Genomic DNA, 6837 nt, shown 5'->3' with positions numbered 1-6837 from the left:
TATTCTCTTCAACACATAGGGTCCAGCCCAATGAGGGCGAAACTTCCCACGTGGGTCTATGATTGGCTGTCTAATTTCCTTCAGGACCAAACAACCTTCTTCCAATTTCCGGTCTTTGACCTTCTTATTAAAATGCCGTGCCATTCTTCTCTGGTAGACTTGAGTTTGGTGGATTGCTTGCAATCGCTTTTCGTCCATACCCAAGAGTTACAAGTGATAATTCTTAGCCCAATATGCTTCGCTGATCTGGCTTTCCTGGATAATCCTTGCCAACTGAACTTCCAGCTCAATAGGCAACATTGCTTCCATACCATATACCAAAGAATACGGAATTGCTCCGGTGGGCGTTCTAATTGAAGTCCTATATCCCCATAGGGCATTTGGTAACTGTTCGTGCCAAGCTTTGTGCTTTTTAACTATCTTCTTCAAAATGACTTTTATAGCCTTATTTGCGGCCTCTACAGCCCCGTTTGCTTGTGGACGATAGGGCGAGGACTTATGATGTTGAATTCTCGTTTCTTTCAACAAATTAGAAAATTCACTCTGAAAGTGAGACCCATTATCCGTGATGATCTCGAATGGCGTTCTGTACCGACAAAGGATGTTGGTACGAACAAATCTTGCTGCCTTCTTGGCATTCAAAACCGAATAAGAGGCTGCCTCGATCCACTTAGTGAAATAATCTACAGCAACTAGGATGAATTGATGACCGTTAGAAGCCTTCGGGTGAATTTTTCTGATCACGTCTATGCCCCAAGTTGCGAATGGCCATGGTGAAGCAATAGGATTCAAATTGACCGGAGGTTGTCTTTGCAGCTTAGCAAAAACTTGACATTCGTGGCACTTCTGCGCGTGCCTCACGCAATCTGCATTCATGGTTGACCAGTAATAACCCAGGTTCGCGATTTTTCGAGCCAAGGCTATCCCATGCATGTGTGGACCAGACTCCCCATTATGTAAGGAATCCATGATGGTTTGAGCTTCTCCCTCATCAACGCATCTTAGGTACAGGCCATTCCAACTTCTCTTGTACAGAACTCCCACAGTAAGGAAATATCCGGATGCTAACTGTCTCAATGTCCATTGATCAGTCTTGGTGGATCCCTCCGGGTAGGCTTCATTCTGAAGATAATTCTGTATATCCCAATACCAGGGCTTGTCATCGACCAAATTCATGATATGTGCTGGCTGTTTCTATAGCCGCACCGTCAGAGGTCGAATGATTTGGTCTCCTTCTTCATTGACCATGGAGGCTAAAGTAGCCAGAGCATCTGCGAACTGATTTTTGGCTCGCGGCAAGTAGTGGAAGGATAAATCCTCAAATTGCTGAGCCAATTCGTCCAAGCGTTGTAGGTAAGGAACCAAACGCTCTTCTTTAATTTTCCATTTTCTCAAAGCTTGGGAGACTATTAAATTGGAATCTCCGAAAACCTTGAGGACCTTTATCTCTTTTTCCAGGGCTGTTTCTAACCCCTTTATGCAAGCTTCATTCTCGGCTTCATTGTTGGTGCAATCGAAATCTAATTTGACTGCGATTGGGACGTATTCTCCACAAGGAGTTTTGAATACGACTCCAACCCCATTTCCATGGTAGTTTGAAGCCCCATCGAAGTACATTTCCCAGACTTCACTTTCCAAGTTCGCCAAGTCTTCATCCAAAAATTCTACCTCCGGCATTTGGTCTTCGACCGGTAATTCTGCTAGTTGATCAGCCAAGGCTCCGCCTTTCACTGCCTTCCGTTGTACAAATTTTAAATCATAGGCTGCGAGCACCGACACCCACTTAGCCATCTTACTATCAAGAACCGGCCTCTCCATAAGGAATTTCAAGGGGTTCGATTCAGAAATAACGTAGGCGGTGCAGGACGAGAGATAGTGCTGCAGCTTTGTACAGGCCCAAACTAAAGCCAGACACAACTTCTCTATCTTATTGTATTTTAGCTCGTAGTCTAGCATCCTTTTGCTGAGGTAATACACGACATTTTCTACCCTTGTATCTTCTGCTTGTTGAGCTAGCATCGCACCCATCGCTTCTTCTGTCACTGATAGGTACAATAGCAAAGGCTTTCCTAGCCTTGGTGGTTGTAACACTGGCGGGGATAACAGATATTGCTTGACTTGGTCGAAAGCTTTCTGGCAATCCTAGCTCATTCCATTTGACGGCTACTCCTTTCCTGAGCAATTTGAAAATCGGACCACAAGTATTGGCCAATTGATTGATGAACCAGCTGATGTACTGTAGCCTTCCCAGGAAACCCCGAACTTCCTTTTCCGTCCTCGGTGCTGGCATTTCCAAAATGGCTTTGGCTTTTGGAGGGTCAATCTCTATGCCCTTCCGACTGACCATATGCCCCAGAAATACTTCGGATGTAGCTCCAAACAGACATTTTGCCGGGTTGAGCTTTAAATTGTATTTTCGAAGTCTAAGGAAAAACTTCTCAAGTGCTGTTGTATGTTCTTCAGCTGTTTTTGATTTAACAACCATATCGTCCACGTACACTTCTACTTCTTTGTGAATCATGTCATGGAAGATGGTTGTCACCATTCTTTGATAGGTTGCCCCGGCATTTTTGAGCCCAAAAGGCATAACTCTGTAGCAATAGGTTCCCCACTCCGTGATGAATGCCGTTTTCTCTTTGTCTGGCACATGCATCATTATTTGGTTGTATCCGACAGCAAGATCGGTCAAGGAGACCATCTCGTGTCCCGCCATTCGGTCTACCAACAAGTCAATATGCGGCAGGGGGAAGTCGTCCTTTGGACATGCTTTATTCAAATCCCGATAGTCCACACACATTCTGACTTTGCCATCTTTCTTCGGCATCGGCACAATATTTGCTAACCATGTTGGGTAGGCGATGGGTTCTATGAACTTATTCTCTAGTTGCTTGGCCACTTCCTCCTTGATTTTCAGGGACCATTCTGTTTTCAACCTTCTTAGCTTCTGTTTTACTGGCTTAGCCTCGGGGTATACTGGAATCTTATGCACCGCTATTGCTGGGTCAATTCCCGTGATGTCACTTGCTTTCCACATGAAGCAATCGGCAAACTTCTTCAAGCATTTAATGACCTATTCCCTGTTCACACAATCAGATGCAATGTATGTATGTTCATTTTCTTCTTTGCCAATTATTATTTTTTCTTTTTCATTTCTCGTTTCATTTATTTCTTTTTCATTATTTTTGCTTGGAAATGCTTGGAAAGATAGACATGCGGGGTAGTTAATAATTTGCAAACCTTTATTGATTATGACGGAATCGTCCTAAAAAATTACATCAAATTTGAAATCTGGATTTTCAAAATCCGACACAGACGACTCAGAACTGGAACTGGACTCTGACTTGGTTTCATACTCGGGGTCAGACTCAAACTCAGTACAGGACTTGATTACAGATTTTGACTCTAGGTTTGACTCGGGAGGGGGTTCATAAGCAGCATGGTCCACCTCGGCGTACCAGTTGGTGAGAGGCCCTTCGTTCGGCTTGATCAGGCTCAGCAGATCTTGGTCCCCATCATTTCCTGTAATGACTGCAACCTCGTCAAAGAGACTGGGCTGTATGAAGTCTTCCATTAACAATTCAGCCCTTGTTTCGGGCTTGTTACCCCAGACATCAGAGAATATCTCTAATCCAGGCAGCATCTTCTTAGCAGTCGGGCAGTAAAATGGTTCTTGGAAGCTACGATAAGGAATCGTCTCTCCCGGTTTGCAGAAGTGACTATTCAAAGTCAAAAGGTATGATGGCATCTGTATCTTCCTACTTCTTCTTCTGGTTCTTCCAGCCAGGTCTTCCTCAGTGGGCTCATATCCCAGCCCGAAAGTCCCTTCATTCACTGGACATTCCCAAGCTTGCAGTGTGGGGTACATCTTTCCGGACCTTGCCATAACCATTCCCGGTAGGTAGGACATCTTCAGCATTAAAGGAACTATGCAATTTATTTGCACCGTCCCGAAATCAAAGAGAATTTGGGAGTTTGTAGTCTTTCCCTCTATGAATTGCACAGTGTCATATTGAAATCCCGAGAGGGGGAAATTGGCATTTTCGGGGTTGACCTCAAAGAGAGGCTGGCCCTTGGGTTTCTTGAGCTGGCCGTAGTCATCCCCTTGAATCGTTATAATTTTACCCTCGTAGGGGAATTTGACCTTTTGGTGCAAAGAGGAAGGTACTGCCTTGGTATGGTGTATCCATGGCCGTCCCAAAAGCAAGTTGAAACTGGTGGGCACATCAATTACTTGGAACGGTACTTCCATTATGGCTGGCCCAATTACTAATTTTAGTATAACAACCCCCAATACTTCTCTCTGGGTGCTGTCATATGCTTTCACTATCTGGTCCGATGGAATGAAATCTGTTTCCTCCAACCCCAGGCAGCTGGCTACCCTTAGTGGGCAGACGTTCAGTGCTGACCCATTATCAATGAGAACCATGGGCACAGTTTTATCTCTGGCCTGCACAGTGATGTAAAGGGCATCGTTGTGACTGCCTCCCTCCTTGGGTAAGTCATCGTCGGAAAACCCGATGCTTTGCATCTTTGATGATTGGGTGAGGGTGGATACTAACACCTCAGGGCTAACTTCCACCGATGTTTGAAGTTGACTCAAAGCCTTGCAAAGAGCTTGGCGATGAGGAAAGGATGATGCTAGAAGTTCCCAAATTGATACCCTAGCTTGTGTCTTTTTTAACTGTGAGAGTACCAGGTCTTCCTTTGGCTCGTCTGCCCTCTGGTAGGGCCTATTTTGGACTTTGTCCAAGACTAATGGTTCATACTGTCTCCCGCTCCTGGTTATAGCATCGACCTCCTCAGTTAGGTCATTCAGATCTAGGACACAAATTTCGTTCATTTCTAGGAATAGCTCGAAAGGATCGATCAATTCCTGGTCAGAAACAATAGCATTTACCCCGTGATTTGGTAAGGGATTAGTGCTAATGTTTGGTTTACTTCTTGGAATAATTGAACCATTGTCTACCAGGTCTTGGATGCAGTTCTTAAGCATCTAGCACACTTCAGTCTTGTGCCCATTACCCTGATGGTACTCACAGTATTCGTCAGCCCTGTAGTTCCTTGGTAAGGGATTGGGTGGTGGTCTTGCTTCCAAAGGTTTGATGTAGTTTGCTTTGACAGCCTCTCGGAATACCAAAAGGATTGGCATCCCGAGATCAGTATATGTTCTTCTTGACTGATTGCCATTTCTCATATTTCCCACACGTAAAGGATTCATGGGGGTGATGCTTGCCACTTCGTGGACTTTGCTAGCTTGGTTGGGTTTCTTGTATTTTGAGGTTCCCGAGTCTTCTTTCAGTTGCCCCATTTGAAGTAAATCCTTTACCTTCGTAGCAGTGGCAATGAGCGACTGGAACGATGGTAGGTACTGAGTTTGCAATTGTTGCTGGTAGACAGGCAGCAAGTTCTTTATGATTATGTCTACCTGTTCTTGTTCTGAAGGCCGATTGATCATTTGGGCAGCCTTGGCCCTCCACCTCGTAAGGAACGAGGAAAAGGGTTCATTGTTTTTCTGTTTGGTGATTTCCAGTTCTCTCTGAGTAACATCCACTTCTATATTATAGTGATATTGTGTATTAAATGCATTACAGATGTCTTCCCAGGTCTTCATCTTAGACCGATCCAGGCTGACAAACCATCTTAAAATAGCACCGGTGAGTGATTGTTGAAACAACTGAGCAAGGAGCTCGCTGTTTAAGCCAAAAGGGTTGAGGGCACCCACATACATTTTCAGGTGCGTTTTGGGACAAGTGGTTCCATCAAACTTATCCATGTTGGGCATTTTGAACTTAGTTGGCAGTCTTGCTTCGGGGAACAAGGACAAGGAGTCCATGTCCACCACTTCTTTGTGTGTCTTAAGGGTGGTAACAGACCTTTCCAACAATTCCAGTTTTTCTCTCATTCTCTGAGCTTCCAGCTCAGAAGCAGTTCTGGAGGGCATGTCATCCAAGTTAGGGTTTGAGGATGTAAGTGCAGCACCAGGTCCTTGATTGGAGGCAGCAGGACTACTTCCCCCAACTAAAGCCCCCTTTCCATTACCATTACCCAGTTGAGCTATCAAGGCAGTCCTTTGGGCAGCCAATGCCTCATTCATCCTAGCCTGCATTCTGGCTTCCATTTGTTCCATGAGAGTTTGGATGTCAGCTAGTGATGCCATTGGTGCAGTTGAAGTTGGTGATAGCACTGTAGGTGTGGCTGGCACTAATGTTGGCACTTGAACAGGGGGTACCTGTAAGTATAAGGGTAATTGGATTAGGGTACAGTGGGTAGTATTGTGTATCAGGGTAGTTGATATGAGGTAGATCGACTCTTTGTCCAGCTGTACATGACTAAAAAAGAATGTTTTGTGTCCCTTTTGTGTTTATTCTGTGTTTATGATATGTCGTGAATGCGCACAACAACATGTCATAATCCATTTCAATGAGATGATTCGCATCATTTGGTGCATACAGTCCTAAAGGATAGGTTCTATAGGCTATGACACAAATAGAGAATTGACTTATTAAGGGACCCTTGAACCTTGAGCATGGATATACCTAACCACATGTGAAATAAGGAGTTTCGCATGGGTCCAACGGTACGCACACTCATGGGCCACCCTCAAAAGGATTAGGGATGGTTCGCGGTAACAAGGAGGACGCTTTGGCTGTCCGTCGACATAATCAAAGAGACCTGTCGATCAGCGCTACTTACTATCCAGACTCAGAAGTTTGAACAGAAGGAGAAGAAATTCATTTGAAATTCATTTTTTTATGCAATGGAGAAAAAGATTCTCAATCGTGCAAATAAATCAACAGGTTTTAATGTTTTAATAAGATTTTAAGATTAAGTCCAAAT

The sequence above is a fragment of the Jatropha curcas genome, chromosome 3 (assembly GCF_041381405.1).
Source record: "Jatropha curcas cultivar XTBG-Jc1 chromosome 3, XTBG_Jcur_1.0, whole genome shotgun sequence".
Taxonomy (NCBI): domain Eukaryota; kingdom Viridiplantae; phylum Streptophyta; class Magnoliopsida; order Malpighiales; family Euphorbiaceae; genus Jatropha; species Jatropha curcas.
The sequence above is the reverse complement of the archived record's forward strand: the minus strand, read 5'-3'. Positions refer to the sequence as shown.